This window comes from Mustela putorius, unplaced genomic scaffold, assembly GCF_011764305.1.
Source record: "Mustela putorius furo isolate JIRA1106 unplaced genomic scaffold, ASM1176430v1.1 tig00003854_pilon_pilon_pilon, whole genome shotgun sequence".
NCBI lineage: Eukaryota > Metazoa > Chordata > Mammalia > Carnivora > Mustelidae > Mustela > Mustela putorius.
In genome coordinates this window covers 10744384-10760215 of record NW_025422006.1, presented here as the reverse complement: position 1 = coordinate 10760215, position 15832 = coordinate 10744384, and the positions used below count along the sequence as shown (strand labels likewise).

The window sequence follows — 15832 nt, the reverse complement described above, 5'->3', positions numbered from 1 at the left end:
CTTTACGAAAACAACTTAAATAGAAAACAGAAATATCCATGCATTTTGAAAGCTACAGAAAATACTGTGGGACTTCAGGATAAATAATATTTAATATCTTTGGAGAACTTACTAAATGCCAGGCGATATTCCACAGGCTTTACTTACATTAAGTTCTTCAGTCCTCCAGCAGCCATAAGAGTATTTTTGTTGTCATCCACTTTTTTTTTACTGATGAGAAAACCAAGAACCGGAAACAAATGGAAGGTTCTGGGTTTTACCTGAGGCACAGCAAAACTGTGGAAGGAACTAACATAATACACTGTCTTCCTTAGAGTCAGGAAATATTATAGCTGTTCTCCTTAGAAATGAAACCAAAGGAAACTGCATGTACTCTCTCCACACTTTTTTACACATTGTTTTCAGATTGACTGTAAAATCACCAAAAAAGTCATTTCCTGTCTGGGAGCACCTGGGAAACAAAATACAGTTGCTGTCTTTATCTATATTCAACGCTAGGTTCTCTTCTAATATAATGATGCTCTCTAGCATTGAACACACATGAAACACTGTAGGGATTTATCAGAGTTTATCAGAAGGGGGAAAAATATCTATTATGGTTTGTGGGAAATTCAAATAATGGCAAATACCTACTGGCTGCAGCACCAAAAATGCATGTGTAACTGGAGAAACTCAGCATCCAAGTAATGTTTGAAATTAGTAAACAGAATAGGATAAGAACTGTATTCAGAGGAGAAGCATATGAAGAAACATAAAACTAGAAAGGGACATTTCAAACTCATTCTGCCAAGGTTCTGTTTCCTGTGGACATGAAGTCATTCTTTAGGAGCTCTACTTGGCTTATAGATGGAAAAAGTTGAAAAGTATACTCATTAGGACCAAAACATAACACTACACCTAACATACTACACGCCACAAACAAGAGAACTGGTGTTCAAACGTACCCTTTTATTCATTATTTTTTATTTATTTGCACATTCTTTCCAAGATACCCCTTAATGAAATTCCAGATGGAAATGTTGTCAGCTGTTAGTTACATTACTAGCAATGGATCAGATTTAAGCAATATAGTAAGTTCCACCTTTCAAAGAATATTTAAAGAATAATTCAGAAGGAGGGGCACCTGGGTGGCTCAGTGGGCTAAGCCTCTCTCTGCCTTCAGCTCAGGTCATGATCTCAGGTCCTGGGACTGAGCCCCACACTGGGCTCTCTGCTCAGCAGGGGGCCTGCTTCCTCCTCTCTCTCTGCCTGCCTCTCTGCCTACTTGTGATCTCTCTCTCTCTCTATCAAATAAATAAATAAAATCTTTTAAAAAAATAATTCAGAAAGAGTGTGTCTTCTCTCTCTTGGGCCACACAACTAGGATATGGTCTAGGAACTAACACTTACTTACATTGAAAAGAACCATTGCCTCAAGTAAGGACTTTAAGATTCTGTCACTGTTCTCAGGATCTCAATAGTAACTACCGCTCCAGTGTCTGCTTTTGATTCCCGCTGTCTCTGAAACAGTGGAAGTAAAGCAAAAATCATGGTTTGTAAGATAGAATTTTGGATAAAAATTAATTTGCTCTTTCAGCAAAAGTGTAGGACTTGTGCTGGGCACTGAGGAAACAAATATGAATTCAGGAAATAGTACTTTACAACAGGGCCAAAGAAAAGGAACTGATTAAAGAACAAAGAATGATTTAGTGCCCCATAGCTAGTAACTGTGGGGTGCTCTTTCCAGCCATAGCCCTAAAGATCAGAATCTAGAGATCCCTGGATGGAATGGGCCATCTTTCCGGAGTGAGAGAATCAATCCCAAACCCACTGTGCCCTCGCCCTGTGAGCTCCTGCTGGTCCTTCCCACTAGGCCAATTCAGACAGAAACCTCCTGGAGCCCAGAACAGAATGGAAAAGATAGAAATTGGGCCCAAAGAAAGTAAAGAAAGATATCCAGAACAAACATAGCACAGCACCTTTCTTTGAGTAGCTCATTAGCTAATGGGAGCACACATGTATATAAACTAATTGAAATAGTAAAGTATCCTTTGTTCTGTGACAGTATTATTATACCAGCAGGCTTGATACTACATGAAGCCCTCAGTCTTCGCATTGCCTCCCATCAACCTATGTAACAGATAACCCCATGAACAAAGATACTGAAGGTTTGGGAAGGAGCCTGTGGGGAGGAATGAAAGAAAAGCAATATTAAGGAAGAAAGCTAAGAACACAGGAAAATGAAAAGTTTGGTTTCCATATGGAAAAACCAACAGGTAATAAAAGACTCCCTTCAAATTCAGAGCTAATAATATTCAATTATTGACAAGTCAGTCTCAAGCTAAATATCCATATATATAGCAGCAAAGAAGTCATCACTGATCAACAGAATTATTAACATTCAGACTCTTGGAAGGAATCTTGAGGAAAAGTCTTTATTTCTTTTTTTTCTTCCTCTCATCCTCTCTTTCATATGAATTTCGAACATTTATTATATAGTGTGCTTTTTATAAGGCACTGTGAATAAAACATCAAGCAAAGTTGACAAGCTCTGTGACATCACATTCTACTGAGTGTAGTTGACCTACACCAACTAAACATAAATCCAAAATACAATGTGGTTAATCTTATAGTGGAAAAGTAGGGTGCAGCCTGAGAGAGTCTAAGAGAAAATAACCAAGCTAATCTGGGGACAGGGAGAGACATCAGGGAAAACGTCCCTGAGAGAGCAGTGCTTGAGTTGAGAGTTAATGAGGTGAAGTGTGAGAAAGTAGAAATGAAAACAATCTACATTTAGTCCTAAAGAATTAAAAAAATCTGAACATTTCTGTGAAATAACGGAGAACATTGATCAGAAAGACATTTAGGTTAGCTATATCTACATCAGTATCTATATCTATATCTATATATATGGGAACATACTTACCCCTGCATATAATTTTTCTGTGGGGAAAATTAGAAACAGTCAATTTATAGGAATAAAAAGGTTGGAATACAAGGGTGAGATGCACAGTGAGAGATACTTCCAGGATATTTGTAATATTTTCTAGAGATATCCAACCCACAATACTAAAACAAGTAGAAGATTTTTTTATTTCAGTCAGAAATTGAAGCAATTAGTAAAAGTGTGAAATCCATAATCATTTGTTGAGCTGCTTTTAAAAGTGTTTATCATCACATTTAGTAAATTTCACTGTCGTAATTGACCATATTCTTCTCTCACACATGGCAGGAAGAAGCACACATGCTCCTTATTGAGACCACTGGAAGCCACATGCACTAAACCCCAGGAGCAAAATTTAACTTTAATGCATATATAGGAAAATCACTTTACTCATAACTATGCACAAGTATAATTACTGAACAAGGATGAAGTGGCATGCAATTAAGTGGAATACCCAGGGATCACCCAGGGCATAGTTACAGAATAGCGGAGACCAAGGAAGAGCTGTTCAGGGAATAGCAAAATCATCTAAAGAACAATGTTCTTTTTCCCTCTCCTGTTGATTTCTCAGAGGAGGCTGGAAATGTGTCCTCTTGGAATCCGATGAACTAATACCCTTCCAAGCAACTCTTCGTTCTCTCTTCCTGGGTATATCCAGATTCTCTCCAATCAGAGATTCTCTCAGATTCTCTGGATTTTAAGGGACCTCCCCTCTCCCCCCACCAAAAAAATTCATCATAACAAAAATATGGGCTGGATTTGTTATGGCATGTCTGGTTCCTGAAAGTTTTATCGTGGTCATCACAGTAATAGGACATTAGGTCTGGTGTCTCCAAGACCTTGAAAAATGACACACTGACATTATGTGTGACTTGACTGCACAGCTATACTCTAAGAATGCTGATTCTATGTCCCAGCTTTCCAAAAACAGTCTCAGTTTATGCCTGTTGCCTTCGTGTAACTATTAATAGTTCCCAGTTTCATTTCTAAAGGTATACTGATTTAAGTGATAAATTGGACAGCTGCTCAATTGGTAAGAGTAGTGTAAGGATAGCATGCTAGGGAAGTGTGCTAATAGAGTGAATCAGATTTTCAAGGGAAAAAAATTCAGATCAATGCATCTCTATTTTGTCTATGCACTGCTTGGCAGCAAATATGAATAGCACAAGGAGAGATATTGAACTAAAAACCTGATACAATCTATTATAAATTATACATAATGAATACAGTTCCACTCTTTGGGACTGACAATGTTTTCTTCAGCAGCTTACGTGATATGACATTTCCTAATTTTTTTCAACATTTTACCTTGTATTCTATCAATTGGGATCATCGTGCAGTTATAGAATTACACTGATTTTTATATGTATTGACTTAATTTCTCTCCAGAGGCAATTATATTCTCATAGAACATGCTAATATATGACCTGTCCCATGCAATAGAGCATGCCCCAAACTTTACTCCAGGACACCTATGTGGACCTACTAGAATTCAAGGGTGTTTTAAGCAAATAATGACAGAAGAGGAACACATTCTGGCCCACCCCCACCATCTGACTTTCTGTATGAATTGTACTTGATTTTTATCTCCATACACTTCTTTGAACCTTGGAAATTCTGCATTGAAATTTTTGTGAAGATACTGTGTCACTCATGTAAGATTTCCTTGAGAGCTGAGGCCATACTACAATTCTTTGCATAAAGAAGAAGGAAAACACAGTTTGAACAAACAGGTCCATCCATTCTGTGTCTTGAAAACTATCATGCCTGTTCTTCTCTACCAAAAATTGAGAAGGAAACCTGAGGGAACTGAAAATATATAATAAAGGAGGATATCTGAAATGCTTTCTACCAAAGGCTTAAGAAATAGTAGTCGAGTCCAACAGGGCATTGATGTGTTGGATCAATTCAACACAGAGATCTAACAGAAAAAAAATAATGAAAACAAAAACATGTGGTTTATTTCAACAGTATAGTGTAAAAATCTGCTTTATTTCATCCAGAGAAATCAACAGATCACATGCAAATGGAAAGAGTGAACTAAGTTTCTAGTGAAACAAGCCAAGAAAAGAGTCAGACAAATAAAAGTGTAGCTAAAAACTCTCATCATGGGGGGTAACATTTATTTCTAGATAAATACGCCATGCTCCTTGGATTTGACTCCAATACCTATTTATGTAGATGGAAAAAGAGAACCAACCAAAAGTCCCCCTTCGCCACTTCAAAAAGTAACTGCTGGGAAGAAGCAATTACAGTCAAATTGCTTACACCTTAAACCCCAGGTGCTCTAGACGGATGGACAACCCCTACAGAGTGAGTCTGTAGCTCTGAGACTCAGGGGAGTGAAGGAGGCAAAGCCATGACAGGTGTGTTTTGTAGGAGAGAAAGCAGAAAGACCTTCAAAGTTATAAGACTAAAGGCCTGTGGGAGAGGGTGAGAGCCCTATTTCAACAACAAAAGTGCATTTTAAGAAGACCAAACATGCATTTGTCAGGGCAAAATGGAAATACAAAAGAAAGAATAGATGTGGGAGAGGAGGGATATTGTATAAATCAAAAGGATGAGTCATCGTATGTTCAGGTTTCCAGGCTGGACTATGGTTTATATATTAAAAAAATATATTTTTTTGAGAAACTACTAATGTACAAAGCTCTGTGAAGAACCAAAGATGAATCAGGTACATAAAGATCCTGCCCCAAGAGGGAGCTTTTAGAAGAAAGAGGTTAGCTAACCTGTAGACAAAAACACAGGAGTATCAGTAATATTTGTTGAACAACTAGCCAATGAACAAATTGTCTTCGAGGGAACACGCAGGAGTTTGAGAACTTGGACATCACACTTGCTGAGTTTGGATTCCTGGTTCCACCACTAAGTAGTTGGGTGGCTATGGGCAGGTATTTAAAACTAAAATGAAAATCATGAGTTTAATCTTCACACGATTACAATGAAGATTAGATAGTGCATATAAAGTATCTAGTGCCCTATTTGGCATGAACATTTAAGTGGAAGTAGTGACATTATTTGTCCCAACTGGTTCCCAGGGAAGCCTGCTATCTCCTCAAGAGTGTTGATTTTATTATTTGGAAAGATGAAGTAATACCAACACATCTTACAGGACTCTAGCATAGGGTGGGAAAAGGATTTTTTTTCGCCTTTTATCTTCTGGGTTCTTGGCTGAGAAACCCTATAAAAGACAAACTAACAGGAGAAAAACAAGTTTAATAACATGTACACCTCCTATATACATGGGTGGGATCCCAGAAGAAGAAATAACTCCCCAACATGGTCCATGCCACCACCTCAGATGTCTTCTGCAGCTGAAGACAAAAGAAGGTGGGATGAGGGGTGGAGTCAGTTGTGGAAGGCACAGGGGGGGCCAGCGGGGGTGGGGTAGGGAACAGGGTGAACAGGAGTAAGTTTGTTAATGCAGGTTTAGGTCTTCACCTTCTCCACCCTAAGAATTTCTAAAGATTTAGTCAGTCTTCTCTAGCTGGTAAAGAGAGGAAGACACCCTTACAAATGGAGATTTTCCTTATAAATATGTGTCTTCTTACAAAAGAATAGCTTCTACTCAGTTTTCAGAGCTTTTCTTATGTCTGCAGTTTCTTAAAAATAACCCGCTCAAGGTAATCCTTTTGCCAGAGATGCAAATTCTGCTTCCCTTCCCTAGGCAGATAATAAGCAATGTATTACATATGATCTTTATGTTGCACACGCTCAAATGAGTTACATTCTTAATATGGAAAAAACGAGGTCCACACTGGATGAGGGTTTTTTTTGGTGATCAACAATTTCCCAATCATTTGTCACTTTCTTTTGGATAGAGGTTTTTCTCCACCAAGACCTACCCCATCTTTGGATTTTTACAATAGGTTTTAGTTGTTTGCAAGGTTTCTATGCAAATCTCTACTGAGGAAATCCCAAACCGACTATGAGCTGGTGTACCTTGCCCTTTAATTGATTTCCAGATGGAGAGCACTGCCCAGGGAGTCATGCAACACACACTCCTGTTGAGCCATTCTCCTTTATCTAGATTACCCTTGATGTGTTATCAGGAAACCCTGCAGTGCTCTCTCTCTTCAGGGGATCGTTCTTTCCTTTGGGTGGAGATGCTGGGTTTTATGGATAACACAGTTGGGGGTTTTCATGGCCATCCCTCTCACAGGCACAAACCGAGAAGCAGAACCTCTCTTGCAGCTAATATAACGCAGCCTCTTAAATTCTAGCAAATCCTATTCAACACTATATATTCTTTTAAATAAAGCACTTTTTTAAAAAAACACAACTTATTTATTTTTTTTTTTTGTCAACACACTGTTTGATGATTTACTCAAGAGCAAACACTATCAGATACCTGTGGTTTCTCTGTACTTACTCAGGGAGGGGGGGGGGCTTCAAAACCCACCACCTCAGATCTCAGCACTTCAAAGAGTTCCCCTGAAGCCATGTTTACAGCATAAGCTAAAAAAAAAAAACCGAGGTCCTACTTGCCTTCACACACCTTTTCGCCACATTAAAATCTATGCTGCACCGAAATAACAACTCTCTCTACATCAGTTGGTGGTGGATTTCGGGGGTGGCTGCCATGCATTCTAACTTCTTAACAATCACAAATCACAAGCCAAATGAAAAATGATCTAAGTGGACTTTTGCCAGATCTTAGAGCCAATGCTGTTCTCTCCATAGTATATAGCTCCACCTTATGGCGGGAAATTATTTAAAGTGGAGACAGGACAGGGATGGCATAATGGTGGCATGCATGGTTTTTGGGTTTTGGTTTTTGCTTCTTCCTCTAGAATCATACTTTCCCATTACCTTCAACTTTAGTTCCAGTTATACGTGCAGAAGAAGCAGGAAGGCAGTTCTTCCATTCATCCTCCTTGGAATGTAATGCCCGTAAATGCCAGACGCTAAACCTCCTTAACTACTGCTTTGAGCCTGAGGAGGACTCAGGAGAGGAAGAATGGGTTTATAAAGCTGGGGGGCGGGGGAGGGGGGAATGGTGTGCTTTGATATTCTGGTTAATAGTGCTATGTTAAATTTCTCTCTGAAAACTCCTCACCCCATCTCTCCCTTCACCTGATTTTTTGTGTGTGTCTTACCCATGTTCCCTCTTTTCTTGGCTCCAGTGTCTGCATGCTGACTCCTAGAAACCAAGAATCACCTACTACTGGCCCAAAACAGTGAGTCAAGTTTTCTTTTAGACTCTTTACAACTTTCCTGTAGATACTTGGTACTCATACCCAATTCCTTTACAGCTATATACTCAGGTGACAGCTGGCTACTATGACTTGTTTTCAAACTTTGTCATTGAGTATACGGACTATGTTAGAAATACGTTAAAATCACGTAGGGGAACTTCTGAAATGTCCTGACATTTATTCAAAGAGTTGTATATATGTGGGGAATGAACAGGGGATTAAGTTTTGTTGCTGTCCTTTCCATGTGCTTATAACTCTGTTAGGTGTTTTATCAGATTTAAATCCACAGCTGTCCTCCAAAATACCCACAATTGCCATTTACCTGAAATATTTAAGTGCTTTGCCAAAGGTCAGGCAACTAATAAATCTGCTACACCACATTTTTCTACCCTACTGTTTGGCTGGACCTTTGAGAAAAGAGTTTCATGGCAGATCAACATTTAGTATCTTTTGAATCCCCCAGAAAAGATAGCTAGCTACTTTGCCTATAACCTTTCCCAGAATAAAAATGTAGGAGGAAATTTGAACAGAATCTTATATATCTACCATATCCATATAGTAAGTCTTTATTGGGTACCTGATACAGGTAAGAAACTGCATTGGGAATTTTAAGATCATAGCAACAACAGATTACCAATCTCCTTCCTCAGTGGTACTAGTGAATTAACTCATTTAAAATTGATTAACAGTATTCATGTTCCTAGCAATGGGAGAAAAGCTGAAGGTATACTCGCAGGAGAGGGTAGATGTATAAATGACTTATATTAAACTCACTTATAACCATGGAATTCACAAGAGAAAGGATTTGATACTCTTCTAGGTGAGAGAGAGGGAAACAGGAGCTTTGAAAATGATTCTTTCAGGAAGTCTCCCTGGAGCTGGGTCTTTAGGGTGAATCTCTCAGATTTCCTATTTCACATTACTTGGTATCAAATAAAACAGTTTGATTCCAAACATGACATTAAATGGGATTATATATGTGTGTGTGTGATCCATTTCTTTTCTGTGGTCAGTATATAGCACAAATTTTTATCTTATAAATTGAGGGTCCAATAGCTTCTCTATGATTCCTCTAAATTGTCAGACTAGTTACTACCGTCTCCTGGTCAGCTTTGAATCTAAGTTCCTGCTTCCACTTGTGTAGTTCATGTCGGGGACTGTCTCACGTTACCCTGGGCTTGCTGCTCCTCCAACCTGTAGAGTCCAGTCTTTTCCCTTATTTCTATTTACGTAAATTACTCCCACAAGGAATTTGTGAGTATGTAATGCATTTTGGTGAGCGGAACATGTTGGTGATCGATGATAGATCAGATAAATTTTGGTTGTTCCGCTCACATTTTGGTGAGCGGAACATGATGGTGATCGATGATAGATCAGATAAATCTCACGAAAATGCAAAAGCTCTGTAAATTGCATACTAGATATTTTGTAATTAAAACTTTTCTGGGCCATTTCCAAAATTCACTGTCTCGCTTCCTGCCAAATTGCTCAGACTTTTTTTTCTTTCTTCCCACATCATTCCTCATCACCCACCAGAATTTCAAATTCTTCTTTGCCTTTTTGCAGGAAAAAGTGGCAATTACACCAAAGTCAGCATAGTCTGTCAAGTCATTCTTGTCAAAGATGGATTCTCAGGAGAACAAAAGAGCCCTCATTTTTACAGAGACCCTCAGGCTTATAAGCCAGACATGGTTTTATATCACAATATTTATCTTCCTTGATTATATTTAAAGAGGTCTGTTAAAGGTAAGACAACAACAGGTCCAATCACCAACCTGAGACTGAAGTTAATTACAGCTTGGGCTCCCTAGAAGTGGAATCTTAAACCAGCCGGTCAGGAACTACCTTATCAACACTAGTTAGGTAATCTGCTGGTAAATCTCTGCCATCCTCTGGCAATAATCAATCCACTTTCCTGTTTAAAGCAACTTCCTTACTCATGCTCCCTTTTGCCTATAAAAGTCTTTCATTTTGTACAGCTTCTCAGAGTTTTTTTCTGTCTGCTAGATTGGATACTGCCCAATTCATGAATCACCAAATCAAGTCAGTAAGATCTTCAAAATTTATTCAGTTGAATTTTGTTTTTCAGCAGGCACAACAGTGTGTAACACAAAGCAACCCCTTCGTAAGTGGTAGATATTAATAAATTGGTAATAGAATACAATTACATAAGAATAATCATAATAATCGTTAAGACCAATCAAATGAAAAAAATTGTGTTATACATTTATGTCAAACACCTGCAGTTTTAATTTCTTTCATCAGAAGGACTAATTTATCTGGCTTAAATTGTATTTTTAATACTTAACACAGTACTGGATATAACACTTTGAATTATGCAGCTGAACATCTCAGCTCCAGGAGTGATATATAAACTGAAAGTGATTACTTGCTAGACACAATATAATAATACCCCTTCAAAATTATCGACAGGATAAATATTTTCATTTTGACAAACTGATGCAATTACTAAAATGATTATCTACCAGTTATCTCTGTCAGTCTGCCTGTCTGTCTATCTACGTCTAGAGGAGAGCAAAGAAAATGAGAAGGTTGTTGTCTTATTTTAAAAACAAAGTACTAACATTACACTGTATGCTCACTAACTGGAATTTAAATAAAAACACAAAAACCACAGTGAAATGCTATCCTGTGCTACTCAGAATTGTCCCATATACTTTAATTCTTTGGTTGCTACCAGTATGTAAACGGCAAGAGAGTATTTTACTTCTTTTACATCTACCTCCATAATGTCTTATTGTTTAGCCTTGTGATTGATATCTAAACAGTACTAAGTGCACACATGTTTGATGTATTTGATAGATTTTTAAAAAAACAAAACAAAACATGGTACAGCTTTTGAAAACACCAGTGTAGAGAATAGAAGACTTTTTTCTCAATAATATCTCCTATAGTACTTTGAGAAAGCATATTTTAAAAACCCAAGACTGGCGTGCAATACATTCTAATACCGGTTTCTTGATTGTGAATTTATATGTAGAGTTCTGTCCTACCAGCCAGATATTCCATGATGATCTGCGGAAGTTATTCTGTGTGTTCTAGTGATATAACATTCTAGATAAAATCTTGCATATTAGAGTTGCCTTTCTAATTTCAAACCATGAAAGCAACATAAGGAAACAAACCAACCAAAAAATAAATATATAAAAAATGATTTACAAATTATAATGAAAACTTTTTATAATTGAATAAGTTAAAGAATTTCCACATTATGCTATTTTCTTAAGTTAGGGAAATATTTATCCTTCAGTGTTTCAGTAAATTAAGTAGTTAATAGAGGCAAAAATAATTGGTTTATTTTAGTCTGTAGCTTAAACCTAAGGAAATCCTTAGTCAATAATCTATTAGGTACTGCATGCTATCTAGAATGTGATAAACAATTATTCACATTAATGGAAAGAAAGAAAAGTGGATCTGTAAAAATCAGTTTAATTTGACTTCGAATACATTTTGATTCATGTACGTCAGCATTTCTCAAACTTGGCACTATTGACATTTTGGACTGAAAAATTTTCTGTTGTGGGGTCTGTTGTGTATTGTTAGGATATTATCAGTCTCTCTGATAATTACTAATTCTATACCCAGTAGAGGACATCAAAATGCCCTTCAGTGGTCTCCAAAAAATGTCTCCAAACATTGCCCAGTATTCCTTGGAAGAATGGGGAGCAAACCGTGTCTGGTTAAGAGCCACCGATACGTATACAGTTGTTTTGTTTTATAAATTAAAGATTCAACAACATTTCATTTTAAATGACAAATCAATCTAAGGTTCTGACACAACCTAACTGATGTTCATATCCTACCAGTGTAACTCAAATAAAACTGGACTGTTTCTGTGCTAGGCTTAGCAGGTGGCCTCTACATAATAGATAAGATCAGTCCATTGATTAACAGACAGATACCATTTCCCACAAACCTTGCAACAAAAGGTTGTTTTAAGCAAACTTAAAGTTTACTTAAAGGCTTTTAGAATTAAAAATAATGGTAGATGGTAGATTCCAAGATGAGTCTCTTACTTGGCAGAGTTCTATTTAGGATTTTTGAGGAACCATGTTGCTCTCATAACATATGGAAAGTTATTTTCTCCCACCTTCAAGGTCCTAAGACAACTGCATAATGTAAGTATAATTTCAAGTAGTTATGGGTCCTAACTATGGAGAGAACTAAAATGGTTAGCCAATGCAAGCTCAATTAAAGTAGATTTATTTAAAATTTGTTCTTAAGAGAAGATCTTGTTCTACATCAAGTCTTTTACTTCCATAAATTCCTCAGTTATAATTCCATCTGAAGGTATTCAATATGCAGTTTTCCACACCTAAGAAAGTATAACCTGCCATTCTTTAAAAAAATAAAGGCCCAGTTGTTAATTTAATGTGCCTTCAAACTTTGATATCTTTCTACTTGAGCACCTGAAGTTCTATGCTCTTATAATTCTTTATGTGAGAAGCAAGGAACTTTTAGAATTAGCTCCTGAAGTATTGATTACTATTGAACTCTTTTTAATCTCAATGAAAAAAACTCTGCTAAAAATAGCAGGACTTTTCAGACCTTTGATTAACTTTACATCTGCCTTTGGTTCTATGGATATATGTCTTTTAAGTTCTGTGAGTTTAAGATAAGCCTCCAGTTATTAATATGCTTGCAAAATCTACATCTATCATATCATTGCCAGAATCAGTCAAGACAGCAATTTAAATGTATAAGAGAAAAATGAGTCTTGGACTTTCTTTTTACTTTCTAGCTAGATATTTTTATATTCTTTTTCAAGGAATTGGATCATTGCCCACTTGCAAGAGTGAAGAGGAAAATAATTACCCTTCTTTATAATAAGGTCATGGTTTTATTATCATGAATCATGACAGACCTTAGAAGAATTATGAACTTGATAGTTATCTATCAAGAAGAAGAGATTAACACTAATTATGATGACACAGGTACTTATTATTTCAATAGTGCTAAATAATTCTCCAATATTTAAGTAGTTAATATTAACTAATTCTATTTAGCAGAGCACTGTGCTCTGTTTGTGTCGGTAATATTTTGAATTATGTCAATGCCACACTTAGAAACATATCAAAAGGCCACCATTTTAATAATGACATGACCTATGAGAATATTATAGAGGGGTTTTTTTATTTTAATGACTGCTTTAGAAAATTGGTATCATTTTCTCTGATGCATTTCAGTAATAGGATAAGTCTTATCATTTGTTTATTTTGTTTCCAAAAAGTAGGTTGCTTTTGATCAGCAGTATAGAATACTATTAATATTAGCAATAACAACAATTAATATTTACTGAGTAATTACTATGTGCCAGACGTCTTTCAGTATATTATTTATTTTTGAGGCAATCTTTTTGTTTTAAAATGGGCTCTTTATTTTTTGAGATAAGTATTATCTTTTGAGAAAGAGATTATCACTCCCACAGATGAGCAAACTCAGAGAAGAGAGTTTAATTAAGTAACTTGCCCAAGATCATACAGTTGGTAAGTGGCAGAGCTGTGATGCAAACCCAGAGAACTGACTACAAGCCACTGCAATCAGTGCTACATTATGTTGCCTGAGCTCCAAGATCCCACTAACAGATATAAAACTGAATCATCTAATATCCATCTCCTATCAAAAACCATACTTATGAAAATAATAAAGGAATAAACAGAAGTGCTACCTATCTACTCCCTTCTGCCTAGACTAGGCTATATCTTTGAGTCAAATCAGAACCCTGGGAGCCTTTTTGATGATGATGATGATGAAGAAGAAGGAACATCTCAAGAACACATGATTGGATTCATAATAATCCTTGTTCATCATGCACTCATTATTCATCTAGGCATGGCTCACATTTTTTTAGTTAGTAAGTTAATTGCTTTTTGTAATGTGGTAAGTACCCAAAACAAGTAACAAATAGAACCTTGATAGAAAACCTACATATAACTTTTTTAAAAAGTAAAAAGAACTGTAATAAGAACTGTGCTTCCTTCAGCAGCACATATACTACAATTAGAATGATGCAGTGATTAACATGGCCCTGTGCAAGAATGACATGTAGGTTCATGAAGCATTGCATTTTTCCCCCACGATTCTTTAGTCTTTGAGTTTTCATTTTTTTCTCTTTCCTTTTCAACCCATTTCTAATTTTACCAACTCTTTTTTAAAGATCTTCTTTTGATTTTCATTTTTACAGTTACAGTCTATCCTTTCATTGGATTTAATCTTGTGTGTGTGTATGTGCACGTGTACATACGTGTGTGTGCGTGTGTGTGTGTGTGTATATATATATATATATATATATATATATATATGTTTTTCTTTCTTTATAGTTTGGGATGGAGTTTCTTCAAACAGACCAAAATACACCCAGAATCTAGTGTATGGGTCTGATCATATTCTCTTTTTTGCTTATTATTTTTCTTCTTCTTTTTGCTTTGTTTTGTTTTCTTAAAGTCTTTTTTAATTTTCATCTTTACAGTTATATTCTATCCTTTCAATATATTTAATTTTATTTTTGTATAGATATAAGTTTTTCTTTCTCTACAATTCTGAGATATAGTTTCTTCTAACAAACCAACCAAAATACACCCAGGATATAGTGTATTGCTCTGTTCTGTTCACCTGTCTGTTTACATTCCTTCTTTTTTTTCTCTCTTTTTTTGTTGTCTTTTAAATTTCATTTTTATGGTTACATTCTATCTTTCATTGTATTTAATTTTATTCTTGTACATATATAAGATTTTCTTCAAATTTTGGGATCCAGTTTTCTAACAAAAGGATCAAAATACATACAGGATCAAGTGTATTGCTCTAATCTGTTCACCTGTCTGATTATATTCTCTCTCTCTCTTTTTTTTAATTTTTTTTTTTGGTTTTGGGTCTCTTCTTATTTGTTTAGTGTGTATTTCTTTGGGATTGTTGTTGCCATTTTAGTATTTTGTCCTCTCGTTCATCCTTTCTTCCCTGGACAGAATGACATGATGGAAAAAATCAGCTCAAAAAAAAGAGTAGGGGGCAGTACTGACTGTCAGTGACCTAATCAGTAGAGACAAAAGTAAGATGTCTGAACTAGAGTTCAGAATAACGATTATAATGATCCCAGCTGGGCTTTAAAAAAGCATAGGAGACAGTAGAGAATCCCTTTCTGGAGAAATAAAAGAAATAAAATATAATCAAGTCAAAATCAAAAAGGCTATTAATGAGGTACAATAAAAAAGGAGGCTCTAACTGATAGGAAAAAATGAGGCAGAAGAGAGAATCAGTGAAGTAGAATAACAAATGATGGAGATTAAAGAAGCTGAGAAAAATAGAGGTAAACAACTATGGATTACTAGGGGGGAATTCAAGAGATAAGTGATACCGTAAAGTGAAACAATATAAAGTAATTGGGATCCCAGAAGTAGAGGAGAGAGAGAAGGGCAGAGGTATTGGAACAAATTATAATCGAGAACCTCCCTAAACTAGGGAGGAAAACAGGCATCCAAGTCCAGAAGCCACACAGAACCTCCCTTAAAATCAATAAAAATGGATCAACACCCCAACATATCACAGTGAAACTTGCAAATCTCAGAGACAGAGAAAATTCTGAAAGCAGCAGCACAAGAGGTCTATAACCTACAAAAGTAGAAACATTATACTGGCGGCTGACCTATCCACAGAGACCTGGCAAGCCAGAAAGGACTGGCATGATAATCCA

At 36.4% G+C, this 15832-nt stretch overlaps 1 non-coding gene across 1 annotated transcript; it reads left to right on the top strand.

Moving 5' to 3' along the window:
- The first annotated feature begins 14115 nt into the window (after positions 1-14115).
- On the top strand, positions 14116-14218 carry LOC123387547. The gene has a single exon (XR_006601990.1). It is a non-coding gene; the product is annotated as a U6 spliceosomal RNA (small nuclear RNA).
- Positions 14219-15832: the final 1614 nt, after the last annotated feature.